This window comes from Acinonyx jubatus, chromosome A1 (assembly GCF_027475565.1).
Source record: "Acinonyx jubatus isolate Ajub_Pintada_27869175 chromosome A1, VMU_Ajub_asm_v1.0, whole genome shotgun sequence".
Lineage (NCBI taxonomy): Eukaryota > Metazoa > Chordata > Mammalia > Carnivora > Felidae > Acinonyx > Acinonyx jubatus.
Window position 1 is genome coordinate 8,489,257 of NC_069380.1, and position 24,189 is coordinate 8,513,445.

A 24,189-nucleotide genomic window follows, 5' to 3' on the forward strand; every position below is an offset into this window, starting at 1 on the left:
CAAGAAAAAAGCAGAACCTGCTTGTGTCGAGAAAAGACTTTGATAAAAAGCTTCTTGTATAGATTATGCCATCTTATACGGAACAAAATGCTACATTACTTCCCTAATAAAATGTAAGCGTATTTGAAATTTTCGCATCTTTCTCTGTTTCTCGAGAGAACGTTATTTCAGTGATGATAAAATCCCCCGTGATTCCTTAGTACTTCTCAAGAGGTGACGCTGTAGGTATTTTATGAGACACCTACAAGAAATAACTCTCACTTATCCCTGAGAAAGCTACCTCAGTACAGGTTTGACAGATATCGTCAGGCATGGATACCTGAAAATGTCTTTGATCGCCCTCATATTAAAAAAAACAGAAACAACAGGGGCGCCTGGGTCGCTCACTTGGTTAAGCATCTGACTTCGGCTCGAGCCATGATCTCACGGTTGGTGAGTTTGAGCCCCGCGTCGGGCTCTGTGCTGACAGCTCAGAGCCTGGAGCCTGTTTTACATTCTGTGTCTCCCTCTCTCTCTGCTCCTCCCCTGCTCACACTCTGTCTCTCTCTCAAAAATAAACAAAGAGTTTTTAAAAATTTTAAAAAGAAAAAAACAACTCTGGAAATATTAAGAGTCCAGTGCTTTTATTCTGTGCTGGGTGTTTGAGCAACGAGGCAGAAATATATGTAGAAGTTGAGGGTCTGGGTATTAAAGAGTTTATATTTCTGTTGCATTTCTTTTAAAAAAAAGATTTCTCTCTATAGCATTAGTTTTATGTAAGGAAGTATATGTATTGACTTTGTACAGGTGCATCATTTAGATAAATATGGGAAAGCTTATAAAGAACTGCAGTAATAATCTTAAATTCCGTACAAGGTGTAGTTCATGCTAATGCAGCAGTGTGGAGAGAACACGAAACTTCCATTGAGAAGATCCCACCCGCAAACCTGCTCCACTGCATTGTGGGAACGAGAGCATGAATCAGGGCTCTTTGGGGGCTAAACTGTATAAAATGTAGCCACTTGTAGCAATGTGGATGGAACTGGAGGGTATTCTGCTAAATGAAATAAGTCAGGCAGAGAAAGACAGATACTGTATGTTTTCACTCATATGTGAATCCTGAGAAACTTGAACAGAAGACCAGGGGGGAAGGGAAGGGGGAAAAAAAAGTTATAGAGAGGGAAGGAGGCAAACCATAAGAGACTCTTAAATACTGAAAACAAACTGAGGGTTGATGGGGGTGGGGAGAGGGGAAAGTGGGTGATGGGCATTGAGGAGGGCACCTGTTGGGATGAGCACTGGGTGTTGTATGGAAACCAATTTGACAATAAATTATATTTAATATAAAAAATAAAAATAAAATGTAGTACAAATACAACTAAATTATACAACTACATTCTGGGCAGAAATTTTCACTCAATTGATGCAAAACCTGCCCCTGGATTGAGTCCCTGCCTCTGAGTGTGGGGCACCTATCCCAGGTAAGTAGTTGAAGCTTCTTGGAGTTAGAGGGTGCTGACCCACCCAGGGTCTTAGAGGACAATGGGCTCTGAGTCAATGGAATGGGTAGTTAATGAGGAGGGCTGTCTAGGTCAGCCCTCACGTTTGGGGTTGGCTCTACCTGTGGCTACGTTTCCTCCTTGTTTGCTGATCGCTACACTGAGAATGTGTTTTCCTACTAGTTAGTGCAAGAGACACTGTTTGCCCACCCATATTTGCAGCTCCTTTGGAAAGATCTAGGTTGCTTTTAAATCCCTCCTCAGTGGCATCTGTTACTTGAAACTAGAAGTCATGTTTTTATTATGTCCAGAATAGACTTCATGTATCTCCACTTGTGTTAATCTCTGGCTGGCTGAAGAAGGGAGATGGATAGATAGGTAAAGAATCAGGCCCGGAACACAGCTGCTGAATTACCTCTTAGAGGTGTTTATAGCAGTTGAAACATCTACCTGCCTAACTAACCATGAGAAACAGAGACAAGAAACTAGATGGTGAGACTTCATCTAAACAAATCCACACTCCACCCCCCCCAACCCCACATCTCTGTCCCTTTCCTTGAATCCCTTTAAACTCTGTTGGAGGGATTGGTCATATGTGGCTTTTGTGGCGAATACTTGTCCTCTGGCTAGACTGTCAGTTTCTCTGTCACTGGTCAGCAGTGTCCCCAGTGCCTCGTTCCATGTCTGTTTTCTTGATCTTTGATCCTTAATATGGCTCAGTTTCTAAAGCCTCCTGTTTTATGTTAATATTCTATCCATACCTGAAATATTCAAGTTTCCAATCAGCATTCATTGATTTTGTTTCTCTACTAAGTATCTCTTTAGTTTCCTTTTGCTGTACTTAATATTTAATGATCATTTCTTGTTTATATCATTGACTGATTTCGTGGTGTTATTTTTCATGGATAGTTTAATTACTCTGTGATGCATCATGTTCTTAATTTGGATTTCCGTTTTTTCTTCTCACTTTGAGGTTTTATCATCATTTATTAACTTAGAACATTGTTATTCCTACTTTTAATATTCAAAAACTAAAAATGGGAAGGAAAGACTTGTTTTGAATCATGAACTGAGACCCTCTGTCTTAAACTGGGAGTTTCCCTAGAGAATAAAACCATCGTTTCTCAGAACACAGCCTCAATCCTCCCCCAGATGGACCCTTCTGCTTCATTCCCTAAGCTGCCATCCGCATGAAGACACGCATTGCCCCCACCCTAGATGTGACTGCATAGACAGGTAATTAGGCTTCTTGACTCCAGGTGCTCTGGTCACCACACGTTCTCCAAACAGTTGGTTATAACAACCTCTTACGGAAATAACATCTAGTTGCTTGTGCTTATTAATAGAGTAAATATCTTAGCCTGGAATTCAAGATCTTCCTCAATCTCCTGTGAATTTATTACTCAAAACTATGTTCTATTGGTAATGAGGAATGGGGAAGATGTTCAGGAAATTTCTAATTCAGAGCCAGTCTTGTGGTTGGCTTTCTGTGTTGAATGAGGCATATTTAGGATACAAAAGATTTGGTTCCTGTAATTGAAGAGGTCATAGATTAGTGGAAGAGGAGACAGATACTCCATTTAATGTAAATTCTTACAATAGAGTACAATGCCTGCAGAGGTAGAGGTATGAAAGATAAAGCATATAGAAAATCCAGTAGCCAACTTCCACCCAGTAGGATGACTACTTAAAAAAACAAAACATGGGGCGCCTGGGTGGCTCAGTCAGTGAAGCGTCCGACTTCAGCTCAGGTCATGATCTCACAGTTCAAGGGTTTGAGCCCCACGTCGGGCTCTGTGCTGACAGCTCAGAGCCTGGAGCCGGCTTCAGATTCTGTGCCTCTCTCTCTCTCTGCCCCTCCCCAACTAGCGCTCTCTCTCTGTCTCTCAAAAAAATAAAAATGTTAAAAAAATAAATAATAAAAAAAGAGAACTCTTTAAAAACAAAACAAGGGGCGCCTGGGTGGCGCAGTCGGTTAAGCGTCCGACTTCAGCCAGGTCACGATCTCGCGGTCCGTGAGTTCGAGCCCCGCGTCAGGCTCTGGGCTGATGGCTCAGAGCCTGGAGGCTGTTTCCGATTCTGTGTCTCCCTCTCTCTCTGCCCCTCCCCCGTTCATGCTCTGTCTCTCTCTCTGTCCCAAAAATAAATAAATGTTGAAAAAAAAATTAAAAAAAAAATAAATAAAAACAAAACAAAACAAACAACCCCCCCACCCAAAAAAGAAAAAAAAAAAACAGAAAGTAAGCATTGGTGAGGACGTAGAAAAATTGGAACCCTCACACACTGCTAGTGGGAATGTAAAATGGTGCAGCCATTGTGGAAAACAATATGGCTGTTCCCCTCAAAATTAATAATAGAATTACCCTATGATTCATTAATTCCAGTTCTGGGCATATATCCCAAAGAATTGAAAGCATGGTTTTGAAGAGAGATTTGGGTGTTTCTGTTCATAGACCATTATTCACAGTAGCCAAAAAGTGGAAGCAACCCAAATGTCCACTGATGGTGGAACGGAGAAGCAAAATGTTGCATATACATACACTGAAATATTTTTCAGCCTTAAAAAGGGAAGAAATTCTGCAATATGCTACAACATGGGTCAGTCTTGAGGACGTTATACCAAGTGAAATAAGCCAGACAAAATCACATACCATGTGATTCACCTAGAGTCGTCAAACTTATAGAAATTAGAATGGTGGCTGCCAGGAACTGAGAAGAGGGGGAAAGGGGAGTCCTTGTTGAATGGATACAAAGTTTCAGTTTTGCAACAGGAGAAGGGTTCTGTGGATGGATAATGGTGATGCTTGCAGGACAGTGTGAAGTATTTAATACCACTCACTACACTTAAAAAGGGTTAAGATGGTAAATGTTATGTGTATTTTACTGCAATTACAAAAGAAAAGGGGGGGGATCTGGTGAAAGCCAATGCTATAGCAGCTACTGAGGAAATAGAAAACTAGACCAACTGGACCAGTATGTCATTTCAATAACTTTGGGACAGCTTGTAGGGCCAATGGGGCATCATTGTTACATCGAATAGTGGGAGTATCTTAACATATAAATATGCTATTTAATGTGAGATCTGGGTATGTGACAGGCATCACATTCAACTTCTTAAGCAGCTTCATTGGTTTAAAAATGAGTAGCTGCTCCAGTAGTTGGCGTTTCAACCCAAGAAGCACTTGGGGTTGCCAGGCAACAGATCACTGCTGTCAAGAGGGGCAAATCTGACATTAATTTTATATCTCTTAAAATGCTAGAAGAAATGTTGAATCTAAATGTTTTCATTTCTACCTACTCTCTTTAAAAATACAAACACGTGGATCGTCCAGAGCAGTGGCGTGCTGTTGCTACAAGACGAGAGTGTTTCGTGCAGCTGCTCCCGTGTTTTGTTTTCTTTGCCAAAGCACACTCAGTCTTTCAGGAGACCGGGGGCAACATGTGGACTCAACGCTGTGAGGACTAATATCATTATAGGAGAAGCTCTTAAGTCACCCAGCAAAATAAAGCCACTAAATGGCAAACGTTTTCTTTAAGAATGGATTTTTTAAATCCAGAAGACTTCTTTTTGGGTAAGCTTAGGGGGAAAAAAAGGACAATGGTTAGATTACTCATTGTACTTTTGTGCAGAGCACCAGAATAAATGAGAGAACTAATGCCTGTGATCCACACAAGTAGAGCCTGTGAGAAATGTACAAAGTTGACGTTACTCAACTGGATTGGCCAAGGGATACCTAAAGAAGAAGGGAGATTCTTTTTCTTTATACCATAAGGCGTGTGTGTTTTGCTCTGACTACAGTCCTTACTGTATTTAACCGACTATATAGAGTAGAGTGGTGAGGGGTATCGTTAAGCACGTGAATAATTTTGACCCTCACCTGTTTTCTCTTAATGCCAAAAATCGGGTTGGTGGGAAGTCCTAGCACTGGGACTTCTTCTTCAACCTTAATTCTGCCCTTTCCCGAGAGCCCATGTGGTTGACCCATCCAGCACCCCGTCTTCTGGGTTCCTTGCCTCTGTGAATTGAACTCAACTTCAGTTCCGCTAACAGCTCCCACCTATGGGCATGCCAAGAAGGGGGTGGGCCACTGAATTCTCTGCTCCCTATTCTGATCTGTGGCTGTCCTTCCCCTCCCCTCTCTCTGCGCTCATCGTTAGCTCTTCCTTTCCTGTTTCTGTCCAAAGCTAAAGTACTTTCTCCACCTGTGCCCTTGACTCTAGCTCCTTCTGCAACCCACAGACCCTTTCTTGAGTTAGAAAGCCTGGTTTAGGATCCTGCTTAGATGCGGTGTGACCTTGGCGAGTCAATCGGCCTCTCTGTACAGCAGCTTCTTGCCAGCAGAAGGTGGTTAGTAGTGTACCCACGTCCTACATTATGAGGAGTCAAAGAGATAATGTGTGTAAGGCACATTGAGCAGTGCCTGGCATGTAGTTTTCAATCAGTGTTCGATGCTCTGATGCTCAGCGTTAGCATCTTAGCTCCTGCCTCCGGTGCTGGTTCTGGGCCCCTGGGATCCCATTCATGTGCCCACTTGCTTCCTGCCCGCGACTTCAGCAGTTGTGGGCTTTCCCCACACTTGCTTTCCAGCCTTTCAGTCTTCGATAGCTCTTCCTACAGGGAAGCCTTACTTGATTTTTATGCCTCCCCCCAACACTAGCCCAAGTGTGAGAGGTTGCCCCCATCTTCCCATAGCTCCCTAGACTTCCTTTCGGTAATAGTTTTGTGTGTCCGCGTGGCTAGGCCGTAGCACCCAGTTACTCGGTCAAACACCACACGAGGTGTTGCTCTGGAGGTATTGTGTAGACGCGGTTGACATCTGTAATCCGTTGACTTTAAGTAAAGGAGGTTATCCCCTCTAATCTGGATGGGCCTCACTGAATCATTTCAGTGGCCATAGGAGCAAAGCTGAGGGTTCCCTGAGGGAGAAGAAATTCTGCCCCAAGGCTACAACACAGACTTCTGCCTCCAAGTTTCTGCCCTGCAGGCCTGCGCTGTGGATTTTGAACTTCCCAGCCCGCCTAACTGTGTCAGGCAGTGTCTTAAAATCTGTGTGTGTGTATCTCTGTGTGTACGTGTAGGGACAGATATATGTGTTTGTATGAATACATAGGTATGGATGTACACACACGTATACACGTGTTCGCTTTCTACTGCTTCTGTTTCCTAGAAGAAGCCTGACTGATTCCGCCTCTCCTCACTTGCACAGACTGCATTGCACCCCGTTTCCTTTCTGAATCTCCTCTGCTCTGACAGCCAACATGCGGGCAGGAGCCACATTCGTCCACATGCCGGACCCACAACTCAATTTGTATTGAATGAGTGAATGCTGGGGAAAGTTAGAATGTATACTGTCATTGAGCATAATAAAAATGAATATGTAATCTTCAGTGTGATGAACAGAAAAAATATGCAGCCGAGAATCCTTTATCCAGCAAGTCTGTCATTCAGACTAGGAGAGAGAAAGGTTTTCCCAAACAAACAAAAATGGAAGGAATTCATCACCACTAAACCAGCCCTACAAGAGATCCTAAGCAGGACTCCGTGACTGAAATGTTGCAAGGACCACAAAGTACCAGAAACATCACTACAAGCATGAAACCTACAGACATCACAATGACTCTAAACCCATTATCTCTCAATAATAACACTGAATGTAAATGGACTAAATGCTGCAACCAAAAGACATAGGGTATCGTAATGGATAAAAAAAAACAAGACCCATCTATTTGCTGTCCACAAGAGACTCATTTTAGACCTGAGGACACCTTCAGATTGAAAGTGAGGGGATGGAGAACTATCTATCATGCCACTGGAAGTCAGAAGAAAGCTGGAGTAGCCATACTTATATCAGACAAACTAGACTTTAAAGGCTATAACAAGAGATGAAGAAGGGCATTATATAGTAATTACAGGGTCTATCCATCAGGAAGAGCTAACAATGATAAATGTCTATGCACCGAATACGGGAGCCCCCAAATATATAAAACAATTACTCACAAACATAAGAAACCTTATAGATAAGAATGTGGTAATTTCAGGGGACTTTAATACCCCACTTACAACAATGGATAGATCATCTGGACACAGGATCAATAAAGAAACAAGGGCCCTGAATGATACATTGGATCAGATGGACTTGACAGATAAATTTAGAACTCTGCATCCCAAAGCAACAGGATATACTTTCTTCTCGAGTGCACACGGAACATTCTCCAAGATAGATCATATACTGGGTCACAAAACAGCTCTTCATAAGTATAAAAGAATTGAGATCATACCATGCCTACTTTCAGAAATCTGAAACTTGAAATCAACCACAGGAAAAAGTCTGGAAAACCTCCAAAAGCATGGAGGTTAAAGAACACCCTACTAAAGAGTAAATGGGTCAACCAGGCAATTAGAGAAGAAATTTAAAAATATATGGAAACAAATGAAGAGGAAAATACAACAATCCAAACACTTTGGGATGCAGCAAAGGCAGTCCTGGGAGGGAAAATACATTGCAATCCAGGCCTATCTCAAGAAACAAGAAAAATCCCAAATACAAAATCTAACAGCACACCTAAAGGAAATAGAAGCAGAACAGCAAAGACACCCCAAACCCAGCAGAAGAAGAGAAATAATAAAGATTGGAGCAGAAATAAACAATATAGAATCTAAAAAAACTGTAGAGCAGATCAATAAAACCAAGAGTTGGTTTTTTGAAAAAATAAACAAAATTGACAAACCTCTAGCCAGGCTTCTCAAAAAGAAAAGGGAGATGACCCAAATAGATAAAATCATGAATGAAAATGGAATTATTACAACCAATCCCTATGAAATACAAGCAATTATCAGGGAATACTATGAAAAATTATATGCCAACAAACTGGACAACCTGAAAGAAATGAACAAATTCCTAAGCACCCACCCACTTCCAAAACTCAAACAGGAAGAAACAGAAAACTTGAACAGACCCATACCCAGCAAAGAAATTGAATCAGTTATCAAAAATCTCCCAACAGATAAGAGTCCAGGACCAGATGGCTTCCCTGAGGAATTCAACCAGACATTTAAAGCAGAGCTAATACCTATCCTTTTCAAGCTGCTCCAAAAAATAGAAAGGGAAGGAAAACTTCCAGACTCATTCTATGAAGCCAGCATTACTTTGATTCCCAAACCAGACAGAGACCCAGCAAAAAAAGAGAACTATGGGCCAATATCCCTGATGAATATGGATGCAAAGATTCTCAATAAGATACTAGCAAATCGAATTCAACAGCATATAAAAAGAATTATTCACCATGATCAAGTGGGATTCATTCCTGGGTTGTAGGGTCGGTTCAATATTCACAAATTGATCAATGTGATACATCACATTAATAAAAGAAAAGATAAGAACCATATGATCCTGTCAATCAATGCAGAAAAAGCATTTGACAAAATTCAGCATCCTTTCTTAAGAAAAACCCTTGAGAGAGTCAGGATAGAAGGAACATGCTTAAACATCATAAAAGCCATTTATGAAAAGTCCACAGCTAATATCATCCTCAATGGGGAAAAACTGAGAGCTTTCCCCCTGAGATCAGGAACACGACAGGGATGTCCACTCTCATCACTGTTGTTTAACATAGTGTTGGAAGTTCTAGCATCAGCAATCAGACAACAAAAGGAAGTCAAAGTCATCCAAATTGGCAAAGATGAAATCAAGCTTTCACTTTTTGCAGATGACATATTATACATGGAAAACCTGATAGACTCCACCAAAAGTCTGCTAGAACTGATACATGAATTCAGCAAAGTCACAGGATACAAAATTAATGTACAGAAATCAGTTGCATTCTTATAGACTAATAATGAAGCAACAGAAAGACAAATAAACTGATCCCATTCACAATTGCACCAAGAATCATAAAATACCTAGGAATAAACCTAACCAAAGATGTAAAAGATCTGTGTGCTGAGACCTATAGGAAGCTTATGAAGGAAACTGAAAAAGATACAAAGAAATGGAAAAACATTCCATGCTCATGGATTGGAAGAATAAATATTGTTAAAATGTCAATACTACCCAAAGCAATCTACACATTCAATGCAATCCCAATCAAAATTGCACCAGTATTCTTCTTAAAGCTAGAACACACAATCCTAAAATTTGTATGGAACCACAAAAGACCCCAAATAGCCAAAGTAATATTGAAGAAGAAGACCAAAGCAGGAGGCATCACAATCCCAAACTTTAGCCTCTACTACAAAGCTGTAATCATCGAGACAGCATGGTATTGGCACAAAAACAGACACATAGACCAGTGGAATAGAATAGAGACTCCAGAATTGGACCCACAAAAGTATGGCCAACTAATCTTTGAGAAAGCAGGAAAGAATATCCAATGGAAAAAAGACAGTCTCTTTAACAAATGGTGCTGGGAGAACTGGACAGCAAATGCAGAAGAATGAATGAAACTAGACCACTTTCTTACACCATTCACAAAAACAAACTCAAAATGGATAAAGGACCTGAATGTGAGACAGGAAACCATCAAAACCCTAGAGGAGAAAGCAGGAAAAAAACCTCTCTGACCTCAGCCACAGCAATTTCTTACTGGACACATCTCCAAAGGCAAGGGAGTTAAAAGCAAAAATGAACTATTGGGACCTCATGAAGATAAAAACCTTCTGTACAGCAAAGGAAACAATCAACAAAGCTAAAAGGCAACTGATGGAATGGGAAAAGATATTTGCAAATGACATATTGGACAAAGGGCTAGTATCCAAACTCTATAAAGAACTCGCCAAACTCCACACCCAAAAAACAAATGATCCAGTGAAGAAATGGGCAGAAGACATGAATAGACACTTCTCTAAAGAAGACATCCAGATGGCCAACAGGCACATGAAAAGTTGTTCAACGTCACCCCTCATTAGCGAACTACAATTCAAAACCACACAGATAACAACTCACGCCAGCCAGAGTGGCTAAAATGAACAAATCAGGAGACTATAAATGCTGGAGAGGATGTGGAGAAACGGGAACCCTCTCACACTGTTGGTGGGAATGCAAACTGGTGCAGCCACTCTGGAAAACAGTGTGGAGGTTCCTCAAAAAATTAAAAATCGATCTATCCTATGACCCAGCAATAGCACTTCTAGGAATTTACCCAAGGGATACAGGAGGGCTGATGCATAGGGGCACTTGTACCCCAATGTTTATAGCAGCACTTTAAACAATAGCCAAATTATGGAAAGAGCTTAAATGTCCATCAACTGATCAATGGATAAAGAAATTGTGGTTTATACACACAATGGAATACTACTTGGCAATGAGAAAGAATGAAATATGGCCTTTTGTAGAAATGTGGATGGAACTGGAGAGTGTTATGCTAAGTGAAATAAGTCATCCAGAGAAAGACAGATACCAAATGTTTTCACGCTTATGTGGATCCTGAGAAACTTAACAGAAGACCATGGGGAAAAAAGTTAGAGAGGGAGGGAGCCAAACCGTAAGAGACTCTTAAAAACTGAGAATAAACCGAGGGGTGATGGGGGGGTGGGAGGGAGGGGAAAGTGGGTGATGGGCATTGAGAAGGGCACCTGTTGGGATGAGCACTGCGTGTTGTACGGAAACCAGTTTGACAATAAATTTCATATTAAAAAAGAAAGAATATGTGAAGGGAGTAACTCTCCTAATTGGCAGATGATTTCTCATCACTCCTGTAGATGGAGTCCACAGAGAATGATGTCTCTCTTACTTCTTGTCTTAGTCATTATGGGCTGAAGCTGGTACATTCACCTTCCGCTTTGCCTTTTGGCCTCAAAGATATTTGAGATCATGATTTATCCTTTTCCCTTCTGTATGACTCATGGCAGGATTTAGCTCTTTAATTTTCCTACATATGCATCTTTTGGATAAGAACAGTTTATAAACAACTGTTAAGAGCTGGATGACTTTTTTCCTACTTCATCCTTCATAAGAATCTTTCTCTTTCTATAATAGGATTATTTGAAAATTTTGGCAAGAGGTTTGTTTTGAAACCCAGGCTGAGGCCAGATAAGTTCATGAGGATGCTGGTGTAGATTTGTGATGTGTATTTACTCAAAGGTTCAGATTTCTCTTTAATGTTATTGTATGACATTTTTATTTTCAGTTTGGAAGTTAACCTGATTATTGTTCCTGATATTTCTTAGTTGATTGATCTGTCTGGTACAATCCCAAACCCCGTTGTTGTTTGTGATATTTATTGCTGAGGGGGCCACCAATACTTAGAAATCATATGTAGACACTGCCAGCACTGATAAAGATCCTATTTCTGAGCTGGCATTGTGGGTCCATTGTGAGACAATTAGGACTGGTTGAATCTCTTTCTGCATGATGTAATGTATTTTTGTCAAAGTTGGAACACGTTGAAACTATGAACTTGGGCAGTTCCTTGAATTGTTTGGATTCAGAGACACTTGAAGAACTAAAAATAACTTCACAGGGCGAGAAATATATCAGGCATTTCTTCTTTTGGAAGGAGCTCTATTCATTCTGTCTCCTGATTTTTGGGAAACAGTGTGTCTGGTTCTAGTCCCAGGGGAGCCCGGTGTGAGGGCTCAGAACGTGGAGGCCAGTGTTCTCTCTTCCAAGGATCCTGTCCAGTCCTTGTGCTTCCCTGGCCCTAAGAGAGAAGGGCTCGGCACTAAAAAAGGGTGTAGGGAGCTGAACCAAAGGGGATCATTATAGCTTTAGTGGGATATCCTCAACATAGGACTGAGAAGGCAGGAGGTGGTTATAGCTACACAGATGAGGGCAAAGAGAGGCTTAGGACATGAAGGTGGCCTGGGTTTGACCTTCAGTCATCTAATGGGACATTAAGCAATTTTATCCCCACCTAGAATGTAAGCTTTGTGCACTAATCGCCCCATGCAGGTTGAACAGGGATGGATGTGATTCCCACACAAAGCCTAGAAGAGAGCCAGGATATTATGTTGAGTTTCCCCATCCTAACAACAGCTTAGGCTGGCTTTGGTCTCATAGAAAGATCTGAGCTTGGAGCTAGGCATTGTGGATGTTAATCCCAACTTTGTAAAATAAGGCCTATGAAATCACCTTGTACTTTAGTCATTCCAAGTGGAAAATGGGAATAATAATGTAATTTTTCCTGTTATGCAGTATAGTTTAAATTTTTTTTAATCTTTATTTATTTTTGAGAGAGAGATACAGAGTGCGAGCGGAGGAGGAACAGAGAGAGAGGGAGACACAGAATCTGAAGCAGGCTCCAGGCTCTGAGCTGTCGGTACAGAGCCCGACATGGGGCTTGAACTCACGAACCACGAGATCATGACCTGAGCGAAAGTTGGATGCTTAACTGACTGAGCCACCAGGCACCCCTATGCAATGTAGTTTTAAAGATGGGCATTACAGGGGTGCCTGGGTGGCTCATACTGTTAACTGTCCAACTCTTGATTTTAGTTCAGGTCATGATCTCATGGTTCATGGGCTTGGGCCCTGCAATGGGCTTTACACTGACAGCACAGAGCCTGCTTGGGATTTGCTCTCTCTCCCTCTCTCTCTGCCTCTCTCTCTCTTTCTCAAAACAAATAAAATTTAAAGATGGGCACTGTAAATTCAAGCTATTGGGATTACACCAAAATTAAAAATTTTTCACAGTTAAGGAAACCGTCAACAAAACAATCTACTGAATGGGAGAAGATATTTGCAAATGATATATTTGATAAGGGGTTAGTACCCAGAATATATGAAAAACTTCTACAACTCAACACCAACAAATAATCCAATTAAAAGATGGGCAGAGGACCTGAATAGGCATTTTTCAGAGGAAGTTATACAGATGGCCAACAGACACATGAAAAGATGCTCAACATCACTAACCATCAGGCAAATCCAGGTCATAACCACAATGAGATATCACCTCACACCTGTCCAAATGGCCAAAACCCAAAACACAAGAAGCAACAAGTGTTGGTCGGGATGTGGAGAAAAAGTACAGTGTGTGCACTGTTGGTGGGAATACGGCTCTTACAGCCACTGTGGAAAAGAGTATGGAGGTTCCTCAAAAACTAAACAGAATTATCATATGATCCAGTAATTCCAGTGCTAGGTATTCACCCAAAGAAAACAAAACCACTGGGGCACCTGGGTGGCTCAGTCTGTTGAGCAGCCAACTTCAGCTCAGTCATGATCTCACAGTTCATGGGTTCAAGCCCTGCATCGGGCTCTGTGCTGACACCTCAGAGCCTAGATCCTGCTTTGGATTCTGTCTCTGTCTCCCCCACTCATATTCTTTCTCTCTCTGTCTCTCAAAAATAAAGAAAAACATTAAAAAATTTTTTAAAGAAACAAAAACACTAATTTGAAAAGATATATGCACCCCTCTGTTTATTAAAGCATTATTTACAATAGCCAAGATGTGGAAGCAACCCAAAGGTCTATTGATAGATAAATGGATACAGAAGGTGTGGAATATATACATACACATGTACATATACACAGTGGAATATTACTTGGTCATTAAAGAAGAATAAAATCTTGCCATTTGCAATGATATGGATGGACCTAGACGGTATAATGCTAACTGAAACAAGTCAGTCAACGAAGGACAAATGCCATATAATTTCAACTTATATGTGGAATTTAAGAATTAAAACAAATGAACAAAGAAACAAAGAGAGAAAAAAACAGATTTAAATATAGAGAACAAACTGGTGGTTGCCAGAGAAGAGTTGGGTAAGGAGATAGGTGAAATAGTTGATGGTGATTAAGAATACACATCATGATGAGCATGGTACACCTGAAACTAATATAACACTGTATGTTAATTATTGTTGAATTAAAAAGAAAAAAAATGGGCACTACAAGAAAAGAAAACTAGGAGCCAATACCCTGATGATGATAGATGCAAAAATCCTTAACAAAATACTAGCAAATGGAATTCAAGAGCATATAAAAAGATCATACAGCATGATCAACATACCCAACATATGGTTCAACATACCCAAATCAATAAATGAGATATACCACATTAACATAATGAAGAATAAAAATTACAAGATTATTTCAATAGATGCAGAAAAAGCATTTGAAAAATTCAACATTCTTGTGTGATTTAAAACTCTCAACAAATTATAAAAGGAATGTACCTCAACATAATAAAGGCCATGTTTGGCAAGCCCACAGCTGACATCATACTCAGTGATGAAAAGTTAAAAGCCTTTCCTTTAAGATCACGAACAAGACAAGGATGCCCCCTGTTGCCATTTCTATTCAACTTAGTACTGAAAGTCCTAGCCATGGTAATTAGGCAAGAAAAAGAAATAAAAGGTATCCAAATTAGAAAGGAAGAAGTAAAATTATCTATTTGCAGGGCTCGTATAGAAAGCCCTGAAGACTTCACTAAAAAACTGTTAGAACTAATGAATGAATTTAGTAAAATTACCATATACAAAATCAACATAGAAAAACCAGGTGCATTTTTACAAACTAAGAACAAACTATTCCTCAAAGAAAAACCAAGAAACCAAACCCATTTACAACACCACCAAAACCAGTAAAACACTTTTTAAATGAAATGTAACCAGTTTATTTAACCAAGGAGATGAAAGAACTGTACACTGAAAACTTACAAGACATTGATGAAAGAAATTGAAGAAGACACAAATAAATGGAAAGATATTCCATGTTCATGAATTGGAAGAATTAATATTATGAAAATGTCCATGCTACCCAAAGCAATCCATAGATTTAATCTAATCTCTATCAAAATCCAGTGGCATTTTTGTTAGAAACAGAAAAAACTACCTAAAACTTGTATGGAACCACAAAAGACCCCAAATAGCCAATGCAGTGTTGAGAGAGAAGAACAAAGCTGGAGGCTTTACGCTTCCTGATTTCAAACTACATTACAAAGCTATAGCAGCAATAAACATAGTATGTTAATGGCATAAAACAGACACTCATGCATATATTACCAGTTAATTTAGGGCATAGGAGCCAAGAATATACAATGGGGAAAGGATAGTTTCTTCAGTAAATGGTGTTGGAGAAATTGGACCCCTATCTTACACCATACACAAAACTCAACTCAAAGTGGATTAAAGACTTGAGTTTTATGACTGTCTTAAGTGTAAGACAACAAAAGAAAAAAATAAACAAGTGGTTATATATCAAACTAAAAAAAAACTTCTGCATAGCAGAGGGAACTATCAACAAAATTAAAAGTCAGCCTACGGAACGTATTTGGAACTGCATGTGTGATGAGGGGTTAATATCCAAAATATGTATGGAACTCCTACAACTCAATCACAAAAAAACAGAAACCCAATTGAAAAATGGACAAAGAATCTGAGCAGACATTTTTGTAAAGAAGACATAGAGATGACCAACAGGTACACGAAAAGGTGGTTAACATCATTAATCAGGTTAATACAACCAGAACCACAATGAGATATCACCTCACACCTATCAGGATGACTATTATCAAATAAGACAAGACGGGCACCTGGGTGGCTCAGTTGGTTAAGCTCAGGTCATGATCTCACAGTTTGTGGTATCAAGCCCTGTGTCTGGCTGTGTGCTGACAGCCCAGAGCCTGCTTGGGATTCTCCCTCCCTCCCTCTCTGTACTCCCCCTCAAAATAAATAAACATTTCTAAAAAAGGGTAAGAGATGACTAATGCTGGTGAGCATGTGGAGAAAAAGGATCCCTTGTGGGCTATTGATGGGAATATAAACTAGTACAGCCACTAAGGAAAAAGTACAGATGTTCCTCAAGAAATTAAAAATAGAACTATCATTTGATTTAACAATCCTACTTTGGGTATATAGCCAAAGGAAATGAAAACAGAATATCAAAGAGATATCTGCACTCCCATGTTCATTAGAGAACTATTTACAATAGCCAAGATATGGAAACAACCTAAGTGTCCATCAACAGATGAATGGATAAAGAAATGTGATATTTACACACATACACACACCCCCAACAATGGAATGTTTCACCCACAAAAAGGAAGGAAATTCTGCCATTTTTGACAACATGGATAAGCATGGCCGACATTATGCTAAGTAAAATATGCCAGACAGAGAAAGACAAATACCGTATGATTTTACTTATATGTGGACTCTAAGAGAACGGAGAATGTCAATTTCATAAAAACAGAATAGAATGATAGTTTCCAGGGACTTGGGAGAGGGGGGATATGGGGAGATGCAGGTCACAGGGTACAAACTCTCAGTTATAAGAAGAATAAGTTCTGAGAATCTAAAGAGTGACTGTAGTTATTAATATGGTATTGTGTGCTTCAAAGTTGCTGAGAGTAGATCTTAAGCATCCTCAACCACAGAAAGAAAGAAGGAAGGAAGGAAGGAAAGAAAGAAAGAAAAGAAAGGAAAGAAAGAGAAAAAGAAAAAGAGAAAGAAAAGGAAAGAAAAGGAAAGAAAAAGAGTTAACTGTGTGAGGGGACAGATGTGCTAATAATCTTGGTCTTGGTAATCATTCCATGATGTATACATACATCCCATCATTGCATTATACCCTTTATATACAATTATATTTGTCATTTATTCCTCAATGAAACTGGGGGAAAAGCATTAATATATTCAAGAAATGCTTTTAGGAGCTATTTGCTAGATGCCATATGCTTTGCCCAGCTAGAGATAGCAACCTGAAGAGGCCTTATCCCCACTTTCTGAGACCTGCAGTCTGGTGGGGAGATCAACAATGAAGCAGACGTCTGTAAGATGCTATAATGGAAGTCTGTACTGAGAAAGCGAGCCTGTTGAAAAAGTACGTAGTTTGCTTGGGATGTCAGAAAGGTAGTGGAAGAAGAGGAGACAAGCTTGAAAGAACAGCAAAATTTATCCGATGGGACAGAGAGAACAGCAGTGTGAATTCACAGAGGCCTGATGTGTGGGAAGCCAGAAGGACTAGATCCTGAAGGGCTCACTGCCATGCAAGGCATTCAGCACTAGAGGCAACGAGAGGAGGCAGTGGAGACCGTGGAAGGTTCGGCATGGGGTGACTCAGAGTTGTGAGTTAAAGAAGAGCACAGGAGTGACAGCTTGGGGAGTGGGTTGGGGAAGGTGAAACTACAGGAGAGGAGACCAGAAGGGAGCCAGGGATGGGTGGCAGGTGCCATTACTGGGCAGTGGCCGGATGCAGGAGAAGGGCGAGGTCTAAGAGGACTTTGGTGTTAGCACACTTTCTCAGTTGTAGAGTACCCTAGAATGTCGGGATAAAAACAGGTATCATTGCATGTACATGAACTCTCGATACTGTTGATTTTTTAAAATATCCTTAATACCTTTTTTCTTCCATTCACAACTTGGCTGATGTTTGGTGCAAGAGACTTAGCTTTCAGCCTATCTTGGCTTTCAACCTGCCTTCCTCACTAAGCTCAGTCGTTTCTAGCTTTTCATTTAAAGTAAGAAAGGTGCACCTCTTTTTTTTTTTTCACTTGAGCACTTAGAGGTCATTGTAGGGTTATTCATTGGCCTAATTTCAATATTGTGTCTCAGCGAACAGGGAGGCCTGAGGAGAGGGAGAGAAAAGGGGGAACAGCCAGTTGATGGAGCAGTCAGAACCCACACATCATTTATTGCCTAATTTCACCTTCTCATATTGATGCTTTCGTGGTGCCCCCAAAGCAGTTAGAGAGGTAACATCAAAGATCGCTAATCACAGATCACCATTACAAATCATAACGGAAGAGTCTGAAACATTGCAAGAATTACCAAAATGTGACACAGAGACACAGAGTGAGCAAATAAATGCCATTTGATAACATGGCACCGATAGACTTGCTCTATGGAGGGTTGTCACAGACCTTCAATTGTAAAACAAACAAACAAAAACAAAACAGACCAAAAAAATGCAATATCTGCAAAGCGCAATTAAAAAAAAAAAATGAAACGCAATAAAACGAAGCATGCCTGTATGTAGTCCGTGTGTCCACGGTCTCTCGCCCTAGAATACCCGTGTTTGGCAGACAGATCACAGAACACTGCTGGGGAAGAAGCTGCACTTTGGTTTTCAGTAAAAAGGCAGACGTCAAGCTCTTGGACAAGGATCATAGCAGCCAGAGTGATCATTTTTAATACAATTTGAGTCAGATCAAGTTCTCCTCCACTCTCAGATACCAAGAGTTTCTTCGTTCAGAGTCAAGCCAGAGTCCCAGTTGAAATGGCGGCCATGTTATGGGGCCCTCCTCCTCCCTGAGTGTCTTTCTTGCTCACTCTGCTTTTTACCATTCAGCCTCCTTGCTGTTTGTTTTGCCCACGTGTCAGGTTCATCCCTGCTTGAAGCCTCCCAAGCTCTTCCCCCCAGACCTTCAGTTCCTATTTCCAGCCTTTGTCAAACTGTCAAATTACTGATGTATCCCAAGGGCCTGTGACAGCATGTGGCACGTACTAGGCCCTCAAATAGATGCTGAGTGGAATTCACTAAGGACTCGATGTGTCTGCCTTTATGATATTCCTTGCATGTTTCATGGGGATGCCATGAACAGAAAAGCATGGTGTTATTTCAGAGCCCTCAAAGCCCCAGGTTATAATCTTACAGGTTAAGTAATAGTAACAATAACAGCACAGTTGATCGTAACATTGGCATTGAGCTCTAATCATTTTCCAGTCGTGGAAGTAGCTATTGTTATCCCTATTTTATACACAAGGGAAGCTGAGGCCTATAAAGTTTGGAAAATTAACAGAGTATGGTTTTGAACCCAAGTCGTATGGACTCGAAAGCCCAGTTTTGACCAGTATATGCCTCCTGCATGTTACCCCTGAGTCAGCAGGCAGTGCTGCGGTGGAGCTCAACTAGCAAGATAGGGGCACAGATGCTCACTCAGGTCAGGACGACCTGATGTGGCCGGACCCACTGCCTCCATGGCCATGGCAGCAGGGCAGAGAGGGATCTTTCCAAGGGACCTAAGCCATCTTGCGGCATCTGTAGGACACATAGCCTCAAGGGTGGGGTCCAAACTCTCTGGGAGCTCCAGGGAGTGGGGTGGGGGTGGGAGGGAGTTGCTCTGAAAGTTGCCTGTCTTCACTCTTTAGCCAGAGAAGCCTGGCTCCCCACTCACCTCCCACTTGCTTGACCATCCCTCTCCATGACTGTAAACAAAGTTTGTTTTTCTTATTTCACCACAAAAGCAATACATGTTCACGTAGAGACTTTGGAAAATACCAGTGTGCGCCCAGTACAAAATAAAATCCTCCATAGTTCTCCGATCCAGAGATGTTGATGATGAACAGAATGATTACAGCTAATATTGGTGGAGCACTTACTGTGTTCTAAATGCTGCACTGAGCACCGGATGCAGATTTTCTCATTTTAAAAATCCTCCCCACAAGCCTGTGAGGTAGGAATCATTTCCTCCATTTTACTGCTGAGAAAATGAGGCAAGGAGCAGTTATGTGACCTCCCAAGACTACACTCCTGGTAAGTCGTACGGTGAGGTTTCAACCAAATCTTAAAGTGACTCCAGAACATGTATTTTGTATGTACGTGTGTGTGGATACTTTTAAAATACAAATCTGTAGGGGTGCCTGGGTGGCTCCGTCGGTTGAGTGTCCAACTTTGGCTCAGGTCCTGACCTCGTGGTTCATGAGGACGAGCCCCGCATCGGGCTCTGTGCTGACAGCTCGGAGTCTGGAGCCTGCTTTGGATTCTGTGTCTCCCTCTCTCTCTGGCCCTTCCCGTCTCGAGCTCTGTCTCTCTCTCTGTCTCTCTCTCTGTCTCTCTCTCTCTCTCTCTCTCTCTCTCTCTCTCTCAAAAATAAATAAAACATTAAAAAAATTTTTTAAATTAAAAAAATACAAATCTATAAATGTAAACTTCATAATTTAAACACAAGACTAGCAGGACTAACAAAAATGAATTGGTGGGTGGCTGTGGGCAGTGACTAATGAATGCAGGGTTTCTTTTCGGGACCATGAAATGTTCTAAAAGTAGGTTATGGTGATAGCCGTGAAACTCTGAAAATATACTAAAAACCATTGAATTTTTCTATTTAAGTGGGTAAAGTTTATGGTATATAAATTGTATCTCAATAAAGGTGTTTAAAAAAAACTCAGCCAAGTCAACACAAATCCCTTAAAAACTAAATGCATAGCAGTGTTTCTGGAAATGAGCCAAAAGCCTATGAATAATATTTTGGAATAAGATTGAAAAATGATCAAAGTCATGTAAAAAGTGAAGATTAAGGTGGTAGTAAGATGATAATAATAAGTGTCAGAGCCATTTAATTTATGAAATAGAAAAAGGGCACCCCAACTATTTTGGAAACTGATTTTCTCCTTCCTTTCAACCCCATTGATATGTAGTAAAATATTTATCCATATGAATAAATATATAGCTACCAAAGAACTTAAAAAAATATTTTTTTTAACATTTATTCATTTTTGAGAGATAGAGACAGAGTGTGAGTGGGGGAGGAGCAGAGAGAGAGGGAGACACAGAATCCAAAGCAGGCTCCAGGCTCTGAGCCATTAGCACAGAGCCTGATGGGGGGCTCAAATTCATGAACCTGTGAGATCATGACCTGAGCTGAAGTTGGTCGCTTAACCGACTGAGTCACCCAGGCACCCCAACTACCAAAGAACTTTTAACAGATGCATAATATTTACCAAGTAGATGGAGCCATTCTAGTTGTAGATTTAGGCCATATCCAATTTCTTCCTGCTCTTTTTTTGCTGATATTTATTGAGCGATTCCTGTGTGCCTGGTCTTACGCTGGTACTTCTTGTGTGTTGTCTCATATAAGCTGCATACACAGACAATCCTACTGAGAGAGGTTCTTTTATTATAACCCATCTTGCAAGTGAGAAAACCCAAGCACAAAGCCCATGACCATACATTAATATTTTTTCCTTCTTGGATTTCATGGTGGGGTAATGCTCAGAAAGCTCTTTTCTAAATCATTCACCTGTTTTCTTCTAGCATTTTGCATTCTTTACATTTAAAATTCCAAGCTCTCTAGAATGTCAGAGCACAATTAGGCAAGACTCTAACTTTAATTTATAATAAATGATTGGCCAGTGGTTCTAAAACAGTGTGTAAAATAATCTGTTCCTCCTCTACTGATTCAAGATGTTATCATCATCATTATGACTATATTCTTACATCAATTAACACATACTTATTGATTATGATGTTCTTGTTTTAGTAACATATTTTTTTTATTTCTTAAAGGGCACCTGGGTGGCTCAGTTGGTTAAGCGTCTGACTTAGGCTCAGGTCATGATCTCACTGTTCATGAGTTTGAGCCCCACATCGGGCTCTGTGCTGACAGCTCAGAGCCTGGAGCCTGCTTTGAATTCTGTGTCTCTCTCTCTGTCTGCCCCTCCCCTGCTTGTGGGCTCTCTCTCTCTTTCTTTCTCTCTGTCTCTCAAAAATAAATAAATATTTTGAAAAAAACAGAAAAAGTTTGGTAATTTTTATTAACCTAATGTTATACTTCACGTTATTCCAGATTGTGTTTAAATTTTACTAGCAGATAAGGTGGCAATGTTTTTTTTCTCTTTTAGTTTTTATTTTAATTCCATTGGTTAACATAGTGTTATGCTAGTTTCAGGTATACAATATAGTGATTCAACCCCTTCCACATATCACCTAGTGGTCATCACGGCAGGTGCTCTCCTTAATCCCCATCACCTATTCTACCCATCCCCCCATCTTCCTCCCCTCTGACTGTGGTGTTCTTACTGAGTTAGTCTTACTTGAATTGAGGCAAGGATATTTGTACACTTCTATTTTCTTGTTCTCTTCACTCCACGTCTTGGTCCTTGTGGTTTAAGATCTAGGTAATAATTACTTTTGTTTATTTTTTATTTTTTTAATGTTTATTTTTGAGACAGAGAGAGGGAGAGACAGAGGGCAAATGGGGGAGAGGCAGAGAGAGGGAGACACAGAATCCCAAGCAGGCTCCAGGCTCTGAGCTGTCAGCACAGAACCCGATGCAGGGCTCAAACTCACAAACCTTGAAGTCATGACCTGAGCTGAAGTCAGACACTTAACCACTTAACTGAGTGAGCCACCCAAGTGCCCCTCGGTAATAATTACTTTTAAAGAAAAACTCTGCCTGTGTTGCAAGTATATAAGACAATCATTTAGACTCGTTTCTGTTTTCATTGGTTTCAACACTTAGCACTCGTGTTTTTTGCGTCATGATTTCCTCATTCTTGTCCTCCACAGTCTCTGACTAGTGTGGGTCCTGCGACTCTGAGACAGTGAATGGATGGGGCAGAGGAATAGCAATCCCCCCCTTACCTTGGGCCCTCTCTCCATCAGTCAGCATTCTCGAGGCTGGCTTTTCTCTATCAAGCATCACTTGCTCTGTAATTAGCAACTGCTTTCCCAAACATTTGGTTGAAATGTTAGGTTGTCCGCACTCATGGTGTCAGTGTAGAGGGTTTGCTTCTTTCTCTTGAGTTTTCACAGATGAAACGCCACAGATCTGGGGCTGCTAACCAGATGCCATTTTAAATCCTCATTTAAACTTTTCCCCATCAAAATAGAGATTGAATTTATTTATGAGTATGCTCATCTTCCCTAAATGATGACAATAACCTCACTTAAGAATAAATGAGGGAACATGTTAAATTTAGAGTCTTCAGACTGTTAGGAATAAGCCAAGAAGAGATTGATGCCCACATAATGGGAAGGTAATCTTCTCCCAGGGGTGCCAGCTCCTGAAAACTCTCTGGGCTGTTCTGAGCACCACTGTATTTTCTGGCCCTGCTCGCAGACTGTTGTGAGCCAAGGAAAACATGACTTTGCTGTGAGGTTGACCTCTCTGCAGTCCCATGTCCTGTCAGACAGCATGCCAGAGATAGTGAAAGAGAACAGGAATTAGTCCTAAATGCCGTGGCTAATTTTGGAATGGCTTCCTTTTGTAGGAAACCAACTTGTTAGTGCTTGGTAGTGTTCTGAACAAATTGTTCTCTGTCCTAAGTGATGGGACGATCACCGGAGTGGAAGATGATCACCCAAAGGTGTTTGATTGTTTGCCTCTGCCTGCCTGTGTGCCCTGTTAGAGGATTAGAGACCACCAGTCAATCGAAAATGCTCTGCTGAACTTGATGACGCATCATCTGCACAATTTTAAGTAGAGCCCGTGCTTCGGACAATCAGCGAGGCTTTCGTCATGGGAACCAGCCATTCGCAAGCATTCCCATGGTGGCTGCAGGTCGTACTTGACAATACAACCAAACCTGTGTTCGTGCTTATCCCAAGCCTGACATTATGCTTCTGGACTACTGGTATACCTGCTGGAACAGGTCAGTGTCCATGTGCACTAGGTATCAGGAGGGGAACGGAAACAGCTTTGGGGTTCCCCAACCCCTTCAGGGACCTAAAAAAAAATTGAATCCCATCCTAATTCTGAACTAAACTGGTTGCTGGAATAAAATATATTCATGTTTGGCTCTTGAGGACATTAAAGCATAGCAAACTTAATTACACGTCATAGCAAATCTTCACCCGTTGTTTTTTTCTCAGCCGCTAAATGTCGAGCACCAACTGCATGACCGGCACTGGAATACGACTGTGAGGACCCTGGCTTCAAGGTGCTTCCGGTACAGTGTAGTGGAACAAATGGGAAGTTTTTTCATGATAGGGTATGGTTAGTGATGGGATAGGGGTAAATAGAAGGTATCCCAGAGGCAGAGGGAAGGATGCCTCACTATGATGGAACGGGGTGTGGAGAAGCTTCCTGACATGGGCCTTGAAGAGTA

General features: G+C 41.0%; 1 protein-coding gene across 2 annotated transcripts in view; it reads left to right on the forward strand.

Annotated features, from left to right (window-relative positions):
• MTUS2 (microtubule associated scaffold protein 2) overlaps positions 1-24,189 on the forward strand; it is a 563,429-nt gene that overhangs the window by 268,701 nt on the left and 270,539 nt on the right. The gene's annotated exons all lie outside the window — the stretch shown is intronic.